Consider the following 16,907-nt stretch of genomic DNA (forward strand, 5'->3'; position numbering starts at 1 on the left):
TCTGGATTGCATGGGGGGGTTGGTGCATGCCCAGGCTGAATGAGCCAGTGGATTGCTGCTAAAGGCTTTGCCTGGATGAGGAGACAAGGCAGTGCTGTTTATTTCGTTTGAATAATATATGACTAATAAGTTAAATAAGAGAAAGCAGAATGAGCTTTCCGGTTAAGTCAAAATGTTTGATGCTTGTTTCCTGGGCACTTTGAGTCTCTGGGAAGCTTTGAAGTGGTCCTAATGAACTTGCCAATGTAGATAATGTAAAATCTTTAATAATTAATTTATCAGGCTGTCTATGATATATGTTCTGAAATGTTTAAAGAGATGAAACTATCATTTCTAAGTGGTTGTTTGACCTCATATAAAATGGTGAAAAATCTGATGCAAAGATCATTTATGGAAGCACTTGACTCTAGCTTTCTTTGGATTAATTTTTCCTAATTGGGCTATCTTTTATGTCCTGATAATGCTGCTTTTGCATCAGATAACAAAAGAGAGGGGTGAGGGAGAAAGACCTGAGGAGTAGCAACCAAAATTCCCAGAGACCAACCTCACCAAATGACAGAGCCATTAACTGTTGTAATCTTGATCTGCATCAAGTGATCAAGGCCAGGAAATAAGCCATAAAAGAACTTGCTTTATCTTATCAACCCTCCTATACCCATTATACTTTTATTGTGGTTGTAACTTTCATTTCCTTCACCTTCTTCTTTTGGGCACCTGTGATATTTAGGTTCCTGCTTTGCAATCTAATCACCAAAAGTGATCCCTGCCTGTCTCAAGCATTCCACAGCTTTTTGATGGCAGATCAGTTTGACACCTTGGTGAGGTTGTGGTGTCAGAGGGTGACCCAGCAACCAGTCTGTGACCAGGACTTTTTTTTCCCCCTCAAAGTAGTGCAGGTTGTTGTGGGAAAGAGCAATAGAAACTGGGGATTTGTAGCAGGGGGCTGAGCATCTACACAGCTCTCACCAAGAACAGGGGATGCAAGTAGTGTCTGCCAGTGGCTTGGGACATCTCCTGGCCACTGGACCCATGAAAGGGTGCTCTCAGCCTCACTTCCCTGACACAGAGTCTGGTGCCACCAGCAACATTGGGCTCTTCCATTGCCGTGGCCCCGAAGTGCCACAGCCTCAGCACGATTTCCAAGCCGGGAAACACAGCAGGAGACACGCAAGGGGTTGTGTGGGATCACTTCCTCCCTGCCAACACACGTCCTAAACACATTTTTACAAGGTTGAACACATGACTGAACAGTCCCTCCCATCCTGTGTGAGTGCTGGGATTGCCTGGACAATCACCCACCCTCTTGTGTTTGTGTTTCCCGGGGCTGTCCTGCAAAATGTCACGTGGAAGTTGTTTTACTCACAATAACCCAAGTGAGTCTGGCCATGCTCACATTTCAGTGCTGGCTGGGCAGGGTCACATACTCCAGCCCAGGGGCACACCTGTGTCCATGTGGGGGACTTCAAGTGTTATCAGCCCAGTTTTCTTCCTATTTCCACCCTAGAAAATTACCTAACAACAATTAATGCCAGTGTTTTGGTAGTATATAACAGCAGTGCTGTTATGTGCCAAGACAAGGAGGGGCCTAAGAGCAGCAAAAAGTTGTTTGTGTTTTCAGCTCTCAGCTCTGAGTTAAATGAAGGTTTCAAACATGTGGCATGAGTCCTCTTGGATCATGTTTAAAATAAATTTTGTATGTTTGGAAACAGTGAAACTAGAAACTGCAACAACAAATGTTGTGTTTGGGGGAAAAGATAGCAGGGAGAGAAGAAACAAGCCTATCTAGAGATCTTATCTTCTTTTTCTTGGGAGGACAATTTATCTGGCCGGCACTGGAAGCTGATCATGGCTGGGTGGTTCCCAGCAGCCGCATTTGGAAAGGAAAGGGAGGCAGCAGTAGGCCAGGTAGATATCTGAGTACTTCCACGTCTGCTCTTCTAAGTTAAATACCAGATGTTCAGCCTTTGCCTGTAAACCTTTAACAACAGGCATGAAAACGAAATGTTTGCTGCGTTCTCTGCCTGGCTCCATTTCAACACCAAACAGTGCACACACATCCCCTGTCACCTGCACTTGCCTCTTTACAAATGGCCCAGATTTGAGCCTTGTGGCTATTTCCAGGACTCCTTAGTTTTCCCCTGTCCATTCTAGCAGGAAAATGGATGGGAAAAGCTAGATCTAATGTGTGCAAAAGAGACCACAGTGGTCACTGGTGCAGCACTGGTGCTAAGTGCTTTAGGAGATCATTTGTTCAGCCTGCATAAAACTTCATTCTGCTAAGGAATATATCCTGATGAATTGCATGTATTTATGGATATATTCCATATTTAAATTTTAAAATTGTGCTTATCACACAACAGAGAAGACTATCCAGTTCCTGTGCTGCCATTCTTCCTCAAAGTCTTCACTAGCACAAACATTAACAGGGCTCAATGACCTTCCTGTGTTTTGGTCTGACACCTGGGAAATATTTTTATTACACAAGGTTTCCTTATCTGCTCCAGCAATAAAACTAATGGAGCCAGGTGTCTGCAAGGTCCTGTCTGCTTGGGAGGCAAATGAGAGCCCTCCTGTGAGTTCCTGCTATGGCTTGGGATAGTGGCACTTCTCCCAGTGTTAACCCCAGTTTAGCATCTGGGATTGCCAGTGGATTTTGTTTCTAATTAATATCTGCAGGGTAACAGACATTTTTATTTGTACAAACATATAAAAGGACCACATTTTACAAGCCCCAGTTCCCACCCGAAGTCAATGCCTTTGTGAGTGAGGCCCACTCACCTGCTGAAAAATCCCTTGAGCCTGAATGTGTTGAAATAATTTGGTGTCCCGAGCTGTATAATATATTAAATGAATCACAGTACAAGAAACAGATGTTTATTCCAGTGAGTGCAGGAGTCCAGACACAAAGTATTGGGTTACTGTCTGTCTCAGATAACAGTACAAAGCAGAGAAAAGTTGGGATTAAACATTCTCCATGTGTTCAGTGTAGAAATTTTAAACCTTAAAAATGTAGCCCAGGTTCTGTGCCTGGCCTTATGCCATGAGGCATTCCCTGGTCAGCACCTGGACACAAACCTGGATGCTGGCACATGCCCTGCACATTACACCAAACTGTGAGGTTTAGGTGCTTTGCTTTGGTGTCTGGCCACATTCTTTAACTCTAATGCCCAAGGGACAGTGATCTGTAGCTGATATCTGTGAGAGATTTGGGACCATCTGAGACCTCATCTATGACATTTCAGTTCTTTAGACACTGCTGTCCTGAGATCTAATGGCAGAACTGGGCTTTTCAAATTCGCTGTTTTCCTTAAAATAAAGGCTCATTATATTTGATTAGATGGTTTTGTCTGTTAAACCAAAACTCTAGATTAGGAGTGAGAAAACCTGGGCTATTTTTTTTTTTTTTTTTCTGTATGAAACATGAAATATGAGGCACTCCAGAGAAGTCTGGGGGCTGGAGCATCTCTTTCAGGCTGGCTGCTTGACTCTTAGCCGCTCCATGCAGGGAATGTTTACTCAAAACTCTGTACAGGAGAAAGCAGGAGCCTGAGAAAGCAAATGAGGTAATGAAACAGATTTCTGTAGAAAGATCATGCATATCCAGGAATGCTCCTTGCCTGCAACCTTTGTTCCCTGCGCTGATTCCATTATCATCAGCATTACCCACATGGGTCCTGTTTGGGGTCATTTCTAAAAGACCTGCAGGTCCAGGCTGTGCTCTGTGCTTGGGGACACAGAGGGATCTCAGCTTTTGGCCCCACAGGGAGGCAGTCAGTGGAAACCAGCGTGACCAGATCTCCAGCAGCTCCTGTCACCTGCAAGCACTGTCCTTCAGCTGGCAGCAATTGCGGAAAATGAAAAGCACCGTTTTTACATTATAAAATCTGTTTAAACAAACAGACCTTTGCTCAGAGAGAGCTTTGCCTCCTCCCACATCCCACCAATTGCTGTATCACAGCTTCCTGGCTGCAGAACCTGAGCTTCACTCATAAAGAAGGAAAGATCTGCTGCTTCTTTTCTATTCCTGTTTGCATCCCTCACCACGCTTGAAATGAGCTGTATCCTGAGTTATTCTTACACAAGCCTTCCCATTGTTCGTGTCATGGGTTATGAATTCTGTCCTTTTGAAAAAATATGAGCCATGTTATGGAAAAGTGAGAATGATGTTGAGTCTGCACGAGATACTCATGGATGTGACATACAGGAAAAGGATGAGTGCTTTGCTCTGTCCTCATGAATGAAGCCACAGGAAAGAGGTGTGACAGGGCACTGGGTGAGCTGCTGAGAAATTTCCATGGTTCCTGATTCTGCACTGGCTCAATTTGCATCCTTGCTCTGCATTTTCATTGACTGAAAATGTTTCTCCTAAAGGGCTCCTTTGGCACTGAAAGTCTTGTCTCTGCTAAAAGGTTTTTTTTAAAATACCTAGCACTAGTGATTCAGACTTCATTTGTAACATTTGTGTCATGACAGCCCATGCTGATCAGGGCACATGTACCTCAGTACAAATATCACCTAGGATTGAGCAGACTATTATATGTTGGGAAAGAGAGGCTGGGAGCAGCCCCACAGGAAGAGATCTGGGGCTTTGGGTCGATGGCAAATTAAATGAGTCAACAGTGCTTGTCAGTCAAAAGGGCCAACCATGTCCTGAGGTGCATCAGGCACAGCATCACCAGCTTGTCGAGAGAGGAGATTGTCCTACTCTGCCCTGCACTGCTGCAGGATACTCTGTACAGTTTTGGGCTCCTCAATATAAGAAGGACATCAAACTATTAGAGTGTGTTCAGAGGAATTCAACTAAGATGGTGAAAGGCCTCAAGGGGAAGACTGAGAGGAGTGGCTGAAATATCTTGGTTTGTTCAGCTTGGAGGAGACTGAAGGGTGCCTTCATTGCAGGCTACAGCTTCTTCACAGCAGGCAGAAGATGGGCAGGTGGTGATCTCTCTCGGGTGACCAGCTATAGGACAGATGAATATGGAATGAAGCTGTGTCAGGGGAAGTTCAGACTGGACATTAGGAAAAGATTCTTCACTGAGAGGGTGTTGATCTCTGGAATAGACTCCCTGGGGAAATGGTCATTGCACCAATTCTGCTAGAGTTTGAGGAGCATCTAGAGGATGCTCTCAGTCATATGGTTTATTTGTAGGTGAGGAGCAGGGAATTGGACTCGATGATCCTCATGGGTCCCTTCCATCTTGAGATATTATATGATCTTTTGACAATCATTGGTCCCTTGCCCATCCCTCCACACTACACTGCTCCTATATTCTCATCAGTACTGCCAGCTGAGCATTTGCAAGCATGGGAGGAAACACTTTGTTCTGACAGAGTCCAAAAGTGCCTCTCTGATGGCTGCAGCCTCCTCCCCAGGATGCCATTACCAGCCACACAAGGGTGTATTTTGCTGGAACAGGGAAAAAAAACCAAAATGCCGCAGCCAAAGGCCTAGTGCAGGCAGGTGCTGAGCATCACCAGGCCGGAGCATTTGGAGTTTGCTGCTGGGGCTCTGTGCCTTGTCCCTGGGATCACCTGGCATTTCATTCCCCCAGCCCCACTGTCAGCACTGGCAGTGCCCACGCTCACCAGCACGGGCTGCGCTGCCCTTTCCGAGCTCCTTCCCGTGCTCGGCGCCTCGCTCCTGGAGGCTGCTATCATGTGCAAAAAGGAAGGAGAAGGCAAAACAAGCACAGCCAGGAATCACATAATATTACTGCAGTCATGCCAGGAAACAGACTCTAGAAGTTCCTGTATTTTAAAGCCAGGAGATGAGTTTTATTGTTAGTAGTTGTTATAGCAACCTGAGGTACTGGAGAGTAATACATGCTCGGCGCCTTGCAACAGACTGACAAGTTCAAGGCTGCTAAATCTTGTTGCCAAGGCAATGCAACACAAGGCGAGAGCCTAGAGAAATGAATACTGCTGACAGCTCATGCCAGCAGGCCTGGGCTGATTAAAAGGGAACTTTTAAAAGTGATGTTAACTTTAAAAGCACAGCAGCAGAAAGGAAAGGGGAGCACAGATATGGAGGAGAGGATCCAGAGGAGGAGCAATGGGTTAATGTCAAGCAATGGGTAAAGGAAAGTGTTTGATTTAAAAGCAATGTGGCTGAACAAGATGTCTTAGCTTGTGAGGCAAGAAATGTGACACATTTTTGGAGGGAGTAAAAAAAAAAGTCACAAAATCCTCACTTTTTAAATTTGTTTAGCCTGGGCACTACTGCTGTAATTTGAATGGGAACTTTGGCTTTTTCCCAACAGTGTTGACAGCAAAAATAATTTTCTCAGTGAATTTGTTTAGTGGCACAGATATTGTTGCTGCTGTAGTAAAAACCATCAAGTAGCTCAGTCAACTTTCAATTTTATGTTCATTTCCAGCCTTTCAAAAATGCTTCATGGCGAAAGGTTAGCTGGAAAAGAGATGAAGCTGCAAGCTGATTATTCTCTTCTGTCTATGATTCACTGTTAATGCTGACAGTATACTCTGAATTGAAGGAAGAATATTACTCCAAGGACCACAGAGTCAAAATAAATGATCAGTGCTGAAGAAATCAAGTAATTACATTAATTTCAACTACACATACAATATTTTGACATTGCTATGGGATACTAGGGTTCTAAAATTCAAATACTGCAGAAGTACCTCAAATACGCAATGATCTCAGATGAACTTGTTGACTTGTCAATTGATTTGTGAATAAAAGCTTAACATTTCTTGGACAATTACCACAGCAGTAGTCTGATCCACTCCCACTTATGCCCCATATATTTTACATTTCCATTAATTATCAATAGCTCAAAATGACCTCATGTTTTCCTATTCAATGACTACTCCATCATGTGCAACTTGCAGTACAGTAATACTTTACCTGACCAAATGCCCTATTGTGGGAATTTGTCCTTCTGGCACCTGTTGTGGATCATGGAAAAGTCAGGTCTGCAAGTACTTTATATTATAGAAAAATGGGAAATCAAGACACGGAAAGTGATTTACCAATTGTGCTGGATTTTTTTTTGTATGCACTCCTTGGCAGAGCCACATCTATTGACCTTCATCAAAGTCAAGTTTTTAATTAACTGTGAAATATTTTTGTACTATTTTGAAGCTCTTGAGCTGTGGGCCAGGAAGCAGGCAGGTGACTGGTCATATGCTTATAGCCATCATTTGGTTTTCAGCAGCTAAATTATATTCAAAAAAATCTAGCAATGTGTTACTTGCACCCTTACTACTGTTACTGGCATTCTTCCACAATTGCCATAGCTAGCTGTGAGATATTATACAATCAGAAAGAGGGGAAAAACTGGTTCAGGCAATTGTGAAGGGAACATGGCATTGCCCCAGAGGATGTTTTTATCTGGAGACTGTCCATTAGATAAAGAATCTTGAGAATCCGAGATCTCGGCAATAGCTTTTTTCGTTTGTCTGTTTTTTAATAAGAAAGCAAAAGGAAACTCTATTTTTAGTCTTTATTTAATTTCTCTGCTGGTGATTCTACAAGTGGTGTTATTTCTTAATATATTCAGGAGAAGATTTTGAAGCCCTCCAGAATATCCTTCCTTTTTCTGAAGGGAAGCATAAACAGAAGTCAGGCTAGTAAAAAGGCAAAACCATATGGGCAGGTCACACAGCAACATCAACATTTAGTTGAACTGCAGGACCCCAGAGCACTTCCAAGACCTGGCTCTCCTATCTGCAAGCCCCATCTGCCCCTAAAGCCTGTGACAACAGGATCCTTTTTGGAAGCTTTCTGGACCACGTTTACCTGTTGTGTTGTGTGATGGCTCCTCCAGGACAGATGGGATGCGCAGGGGAAGCTCAGACCGCCCAGAAGAACCACGGCTGGAAAGCACTGCAGCTAAATGCACCTTGGCACAGCCTCTAAAATACGGATGCACAGCCCAAGGGCATCCCCCTCTGCTTCCTTCTGCCTCCTGTCCCCGTTCCCTGCTGTGCACTTGCTCGAGAGCCACCCCCAGAGAGCAGGGAAGCAATGTGGAGCTGGGACAGTGTGTCATCAAGATAGCTACTGATAGCAGAGCAGACAGAGCTATTTCCAGAATGATTAATACTATTAGCACATGCTGAAGCTTAAGGCTAAACATAAGCTTTAGAGGAATGGATTTTGATGTAAAAAGTGAATAAATGAGACAACTGTCAGAACAATGAGTGGTGAACCCAGTAAAGATTTTTAGAGTAGGAGATGCAAAGCACTGCCTGCTGGCTTGTTTTCACTGAACCTACTGGTAAAATTCCCACTGCCCTTCAGGCTGGAGAAATAGCCCAGAAATAGCTTGTGGCACAGAGGTAACCCAACCAGCAGGCACCAAGGCTGCCCCCAGAACTAATTAACTGCATGGCATTTGAGCAGAGGCACAGCAATGGTAACACCCTGGGATCCGAGGCACCGATCCTCCCCCAGCCCAAACCATGCTCCACTGCTCCTGGAGCCCGTTTGAAGATCTTTGTGCTGCCCTTTACTGTACATACCTGGAGTGCTTTCAGGAGTACCAGTGTGAGGGCTCGTCTGTCACTGAATAAAAAGCACGTCTCAAAAGGGCCATCTGACTTATCCTGTCTTCCCATAATCCCCATTCCAGAGGTCTCAAATGCCATAATTGAAAACCTGCTGTTCATCTTCTGAAAGTCAGGTTTAACTTATTGTAAGCAGCTCCCAGAAGGACAGTATTTTGCATAATCAGTTACAGGGGATATGTGTCGTATTTTTCTGTTTTTCTTCTCCTGACACTTTCCTCACAGGAGAGCAAGCAAATAAAATGTAGGCATAGCTGTGCAATGTCCTCTTCCCTAATTCCCTTTTTTAACCCAATCATCAAATCTACTTGTTTTCTTATGGCTAGAGCATTGTATGTACAATTCTTCATTTCCTTTTTGAAAATGTATTCTTTTTTTTCCTATGTAAGACATCTTGAGAATAGATATCTTGAATGGATTCACCAAAATCAGGTGGGTTTGTTACTTTAGATCTGTGTCTGCAAAGAAGTCCCAGGCTCAGGGCGTTTCTCTGGAGTAGCTAATTCAGCTTGGGCCCAGCCACATGATCCCCCTTTTGACTCTTGCCTTATGGCCTCTGAGGAATGCTGCATTGGCTGTGAGGGAATTACTAGGTCTTGGCAAGACATGTTAATATCTTTGCAAAGACTTGTTAGGGACCAAGACTTCAGCCTCCAACTATTTCCTCTGATAAAGCAGGGTATTCACAGCAGTTCATTAGTCTTGAATCACCAGTTTGACTTTGAGAGAAATGAAAGCTCCCCAGAAACCAGAGGGACTCTGTAAGTAAAGCTGGCTGATGGTGCCTGCAGGCTTGGAAACAGAAGCACAGTGTTGGATCCAGTTAGACAAATCAGTGGCTCAGGACACTTTAGTCAAGGGTTGGGAAAATGAACACCCAGGTAGAAGAAAGGTTATGAATTATGTCCATAACTGCTGTAATGGGATTTGAAAGAATCTGTCAGGACACTGAAAAATTTGGACGTGGGCATGCAAATTTGATATTTTCTCCTGAAGATCTGCCCATGTTCATACACCAAGTTTGTAGCAGCAACAGAATTACAGTCTTATTTTATTACAACAGTTGTTTTGGGTATTTTTTTAACACTCAGTGCTATCTTTCCATTAGCATCCAACATTATACTGATAATCCTTGAAAGCATCAGAGCATGAGTATCATGTCTGCAGCTTGATCTCTCTGCTAGGAAGCTTGTTACACAGCATGGAAAGAATTTTTTCTATCTCATTTTGAATCATTGATAACAATATCACAAGTGAAGGGACTGTATTGTTCATCCATGAGATGGGAAGAGATCACTCCCACAGCCCCAGCACATTGCTGTCCCAAGCACCTGCTTGCAAGAGAGGCAACATCTGAGTTACACATTTTGCAAACCAAGAGCAGTTTTCTCAAAGTGTGGGGGGCACAACACTGGTGCAAGGGACAACGGGTCTATCACAAAACAGGTCCCTTCACACCAGCTTCTCAAAGCACTTGTATCTTTGAGCTGAGCTTCACAGCACAGAGAAGAGAATATTAAAGGAACCTGGGAGCTGGCCCCTAGCAGCAGCAGCAGCCAGGCCCAGCAGCTGGAGTGCTCGATCTGAGGAAGGGTATCTATCAGTCAGATGCTCAGTAAATCCCAGCTGACTCACAGCCCCATTTCTTGGCTGCGTGCTGGCCTCTTTACACCTCTGGTGTTGGAAAGGGAAGCGAAGCAGCCGGTTCTCATGCATACGTTCAACAGCTTTGAAAAGCCCCCCAGTTGTAGAAAAATGCAGCAGAGCTGCGAGGTCTGGAGCTGGTTTCCTATCTGAAAGCCAGGCAGGATGCCGGATCTGTAGCTGCACTTCGGCTTGACAGAGGGCCAACTCCAACACCGCTGTTCTCATCTGCTTTAGTGTCAGCTGAACATTCGTGTGCCACTTCCCCATCCAGCATCGTACAAGCCTAAACCACAGACTAAAGTTTCTCCAGCTTTCTTTAGAGTGGTGACATGAATTGCAGTCTTTGTTCAGTGCCATTTGCTGTCACCCAGCTGACACTGGGATACAAATCAGGGCCCCAGTTCAGCAGGTACTCAGTGGCTTGTCCCATCCCAGCCTCCCTTGGCCTGTGCATGTCCCTAGTTAGACACATCTTTAAAGAACTCACTACAGCCATGCCTAAGCTCTGAGAAGAAGGCATCCCAGCAGAGGGGCAGCGAACCAGCTCCATCACTCCACTCACAGCAGGATGTGTTCAAGCCAACTAATGGGTAATCCTGTGTCTATGTACCACAAATACACAAGATAACTCATTGTCCTGCTTGGCAGAAGAGAGTTATTGCCTCTTGGGAAACAAGCTTCCTGGTCAAAGATTATCCTTCTAGAATAAATAATCAAGCCAAACTAATGCATGTGTATGTGTATATATATATATACATATATATGTATAGTTCACTTGGACTCATATGACATGTTGCATGTGCTTATGTGAGTCCATCTGATGGGGTAGAAACTGTTAGGGAAGTTGTAACTACACAGAAAGAATGGGAATTTTCTGGTGAGCCTCAGCATGGCAGAGACTGTTCTCAGAGGTCGTAAAAGACTTCTGCAGCCTGCTAATTATACACTAGCCAAATCTTATTACAAACAAGTAATAAGTATAGGCACGTTTGTTGGTTTTGCTAATGACATTAATGTCTTTCTTGATGATTTGCAGAGCTCCGGGAGGCCAGAGACTCAATTTGTACTGATGTATCTCTCACTCTGGTAAAGTCTAGGAAACTCTGAATGTTTGATAGCTTTTCACCATTTATCTTTACACAATCCAAGGTCTGTTTCATGCACAGTAGTTTGAGCTGCTTCTTCTGCCGTATAACACACGCATTCAGAACTCTAATTAGATAGTGGATCTGTGTATTATTTTCTGGTATGTAAGTGATGGTATGTAGAATTACACATTATTCTTCTTAAAGGGAAATTGTGCTTTTACTCCTCCACAATTTCCTTATCTCCCTCAGCAAAATGGCTGTGACACTGAAGTCTGCTGTTTAGATTAATTTATCTTTCCCCTGTGGAGTCCCAAAGAGTTCAGATATCCCAGTTAAGACCACAGACTTTGCAATTTAGGGTAAATCATCACAGGGTAAGAGACAGACTTGGAATTGGTTAGTACACATTCTGAAGAATTACCAGGATTTGCTGGGCAGAGAGAAGTAAAGGTTTTTCTCTTCTCTCTATCCACATACCTCTGTGACTGATTTGTTTTGAGTTTCCAGTGTCTGTTTGCACAGACCTGATCCTCGGTCCCACTGCCCTTCTCCACTTCCTGTCTGAGAACAAATGGAGACAGTCAGCAGCAGCAATCTCACATCCTTTCATATGAAAACCACTGAACACAATTTGTCCCGCCAGGGAAATCAGTGCTTTAAGTATGTGAGCAATCCACTGACTTCATAGGAATATCTCTGGCTGGTTTTTTCTGCCTGCTCTCAATGGCTGCAGTGACACAAGGACATTGCCCTGAGCACACTCCTGCGTGCTGCAGGCGGTGCCAGGAGCTCTCAGTAGGCACTGCTGGCCCATGCTGCAGTTTGGGGAGCCCTGCTGTGCTGGGGCAGCGAGCTCCTGCCCCAGCTTTCGATCCGACCATTCCTAGCATTACACATCCCTGGGAATACACTCAGAAACTACGGATGAGGTCATTCCCAGGAGTCTGCTTAGGTATTTGGGGCCCTTGACACTGAGAGGAACTAAAATCTTATACTCTATGAATGGCTTTTAAAGGGAAAGTGGAACTCTTTTTATAGTACGTTAGCTGTTTGCTAATCTTGAATTGGTAAATTATTAACTCCTCTACAATTTGTTTATCCTTATTGTTAGATACTGCACTAATACACATTCTTCTATCTTACTTGCCTCCTAAGAAGCTTTGGGAGTGACAGTTACTTATCAAAATCCAAAATAAAACATTATTCATTAATTAATATTGTTTATGCATATTAAGAAATCTGAGGCTGATTTCATTGAGCCGTGCTGTCCTTCCAAGGGATCCATCAAATATGAAAAGCAACAGTTGGCCCAAACAGCTCTGAATTTGACTTGATGCTCTAAACTTCAAAACATTTGTCCAGGAAATTACACCACATGCTCCTCTGTGGGCCCTGAGATAGAACAAAAAGCACAGCGTGCAAAGATAATCTCACTGCTGAGGATGGGGGATGACTGCCCTATATTCAATTTGTCTTGGGGTAATGAAGAAGAAAGTGGAACTCCAGGATGGTTACAGAGGACCTTTTCCAGACTTACTGAGTCAATGTGCACATCTACCAGCCCCTGACCTTAGGCTCCCACATTTCCACATTCCTCTCCCCCAGGCAGCTGCACTGGGCTTCCCAGCTGCTGTGTCTGGTGGCAGCACACCCATGTCAGAGATGGCACCTGAGTTCAAGTCACCATAAATGTGCTGACAAAAGGTCCCTACCTTGTTGTTCAACCAGCATAAACCTTTTGCCTGAGTGTAGATGGTGCTGAGCCAACAAACGTGGGTTTCTTGATGCAAAGGACGCGCTGTGCTCCAAATGCATCATCAGAATCACAGATTAGTGATATCTTTTTAAAAATGTGCTCTGAACATGAGTTTTTCCTTCCAAAAATAACTTTTATTTTGTTCATATTAGAAGAGCAGGATGTTCTTTCCTGTCCAGAAGGGATGAGGAGGAAATGAGAACTATGGGGTTCTTTTATGGTATGAGCTACTATTCTTCTGGACTAGTGCTGTGAGTCTTGATTTTTTTTTTTTTTTTCTCCCCAGGCTTAGCATTTTATTCCCCATGGACCTCATTTTGCATTCATTCATGCTGATGTTACTCCAGTGAAACTATCTTTGATATCAAAGGCATTCCTCCATGTTTACAACCTCTCTCATCCTAGAGCAATAGGCATTAGAAGGGAGGCAACCTACTGAAGACAGTGCATGCTAAATGTCTCAATTCCCTTTTCGAATGAGATAAAGTCGGTTGTGAGACATGAGCGGGGGCAGAAAGCATCCTTTCCTGTACTCTGTGTTCAAGGAAAGAGACAGCAGTTTGGAGGAAATGTGGACGTAATAGACTGTACATTTGTATCCCATTGTACTGAGGTCTGACAGGAAACACTTGGGGTTTGATTCAGGAAAAAGTAAATCGTATCCCTTTATAATACTCTCATAACCCCGGTTATCCTGCACTATTTGACTACATCCCTGTCTCTAATGTATATATTCTCACAGCTCTCTCCAGAATACCAGAAGGAAATCTGGTCACTAGGGAGCAGGGGAGGCATGGGAAGAGATTTTATAACATTTTCCATCCGATGGCCTTCCTGAGTGGCAGCAAAAGACCAGCAGCTCTTCATTTTTAAACCAAAGGGACTCCTGAGCAGCTGCTGGTATTGACTGCCACCATGAGCAGCTCCTTACATGAGGGAAGCTGCAAACACCAAACTTTGGATAATTTCTGAGAAGCCTCTGCCAAGCCCATGAGAGCTCTTTGTTGCCATTGGCCTTCACTGTAATGCGTAGATGGTCGCAGTGAGTTCCCACTGCATGCACAGGGCCAGAGACTCCTCAGCAGGCACTGGAGAATTCATTGGTTAGAGGTTCACCCTGCAGCAACATGGAAAAGGTTCCAGCTCTCGGCATTTAGCAACTTTGTTCCTCACGCAGCCCGCTGAGTTCTGTGGGATCTGCGCTGCTCCCCAGAAATGCCTTTAATCAGTCCCAAGGGAGCCTGCCTCCCGGGATGAGCAGGGGCAGGGAGTTGGTACTCTCCTTTGGCTGTGGAGAACATGCAGTACCACCAGGCTTTGGCATTTTGCTGTACAGCTCACAAAGCTGCAAAGATTGCAAAAGAAACCAACCCCCCACACGTGACCCAGAAGAGACGGATTGAGGACATAATGCCCTTGATTGAAAAGGGAGGCACCCAGGAAACCTTGTGGTATATATATTTTTTTTTAACTAGAGCTAAAGTAATTTGGCATGTGTGTCCCCTGAGCTGCTTCCTAAACCGCAGCTGCATGAGGAATTATCTAGCTCTTAGCTGAAGTAACTTCTCAAAAAAACCAACAAGAACGACCCAAACATGTAGGTCATTAAAGTGCTAATAAAAAAAAAAGTTGATGAATCTCTGAGCAGTGCTCTGATTATCTCTCTGTGGGGAATGAAGAACTCATTAACATGAGCTGTATGCCACTCCCTCCTCCTTTCTCTGAGTTTGGCATAAAGCAAGGAAACAAATGTTTGTGGTTTGGCCAAGTTTCTAATGAGTAGCTCAGCTAGGTCCACTGATTAGACACGTGGCTTTATAGGGGTGAAAAGGCTGCCCTACCATGTAAAGTGGCAAAGAGTGGCAAAGCATCTCTGCCACACTGCGTTCCCAAAAAGGAAACACTTTACTTCTTGTGTGGATTTTTTTCATTGTATTTAGAGAGAAATGTACACAGAGAGGGTTTCTTTGACATGGCCGACAGAGAGGAACAGTGTGAGGTCCAGAGAGAGTAACAAAGCCGGATGTATGTCTGAGGACTCACTCTCCAAAAATTGTTGTTGCAGCTTCCTATGTGTTTGGTTTCACTTGTTAATGGGGGTTTTTAAATGCTAAGATACAGTCCTGCCTATCATCTCTCCTCCCTGCTCTAGATGTTACCTGTCCCAGTCCACAGAAGGATGTCTGCACAGCAGCCCCCAGGCACTGCAGGAGCCCACGGGCAGAGGTCTCCGTTTGCTGCATCACCTGCAGGGGCTGCAGCACAAATATCTGCCTAACTGGAATGGCCCAGGCCACTGACTCTCCAGGAGCACCTGGCAGTTGTTTCAAAGGAGGGAACAAAAGCTCCAGAACTAATGGGAGAAGTCTCTTCCATGCAGGAATGTTTCTTCTTGATCATGCTCGTAATCCATTTATAGCCTGAATCATCAGTACTTGTCAGCTTCATAATCTTTCCAAGACTAAAGTAAAACTCATCTACATGCCCAGGAGAGGAAAACTCACCCTACAATAAACCTGAAAGGCATCTGCTGGGATAAGCAACTGCTGCCTCTGAAATTCAAATATCAGGGTGTGTGATCAATGTCACGCAGCACCTTAGCACTCAAATCAACCTCCTGAGACATCAAGTCTGTCCCCTGCTGCTGCAGACAATGCCTTGTATAATGATTTTAATAAACTACAACTCAAAAGCAGTGAGATTTTTTTCCATTCCAAATATCTCCCCTGGAAAAGGCAGTATTTGATTGCTCTAATGGTTAACAACTCTTTTCTGGTTTACAGCTGAAATCTGTGTGTGGCCAGTTCCTATTCAATCCCTCATGTGCCAGCACCCTCTCTAGCTAAGCAGTTGTCTGGGCCAGAGCTCAGAAGTCAAGGCAAATCCCAATCCACCAACTGCATTCCAGTATTACTGTCACTTTCAAAACCACACCTAAAGTTTGTAATTTCTTGGCCTTTTCAGGTTCAAAGTTTATTAAAACATGATACAGCTGTAAACTTTTTTCCAAAAGGAAATAAAAATCAGGGGATGAACATGGATGGAACAGTCCAACTAATTCCATGAGTGTTAAACTGAATTAATAGGCAAATTGGAGAAAGCCAATTGCTTCAACCTTCACAGCACACTCCACACGTAGTTATATATTCTTCCTGTGCCCAAGGTAAGTTTAGATTTCCAACCAGATAGTTAAAAGTCCTGTATCAAATAACAGATGGTGTACCACCTCATCCCCTAATTAGTGGCCGGTACCTGCAGCTTCCAATGGCACTGGTGTGGTCAGGTGGAGCCACCTCAGTGCTATGCACACATTTGCAAAGTTAAAACACGTTCTGCATCCTCTCCCTACTCAAATCAAGTTCCCTGTGGCTGGGCAGTTTGGTGCCTCAGACACGTTTTTCTCCAAGGACTTCTCTAGCTCCCAAGGGCCCTTGCTCACTTTTCTGTGATGGTCTTGTAGCTCCAGCACTGATGTGGTGACAGCAGCCTGCTGGGGTGGAGCCTCTCTGGTCACCCCATCAGAAGAGGGTCCTGGCACACAGGGTCTTCATCCTACCCTGCTCCGGCCCTGCTGCTTTCCCCATGACCACAGTCCTCGAGGGGCTCTTTAAAAGCAAGGAGTACCCAGAATTTAAAGGTTTTGTCCCTGAACCTACATGGAGTTAGTTAATGTGTGTAATTTTACACCTGTAAGCAGCAGGGCTGGTTTCAAAGGGACCTTCTAAGACTTTCAAGCATATTTTACAAAGTTTCTACTTGAGCCTGCTTATAATTCATTCCTAGTCTAGAACATGAGAACTTGTTGGACTTGAGGACTTCTGCATCTTAGAAATACTTAAAAACATAACTAAAATACAGAGTTTTTTTGGGTTTTTTTGGTTGTG

The sequence above is a fragment of the Poecile atricapillus genome, chromosome 6 (assembly GCF_030490865.1).
Source record: "Poecile atricapillus isolate bPoeAtr1 chromosome 6, bPoeAtr1.hap1, whole genome shotgun sequence".
Taxonomy (NCBI): domain Eukaryota; kingdom Metazoa; phylum Chordata; class Aves; order Passeriformes; family Paridae; genus Poecile; species Poecile atricapillus.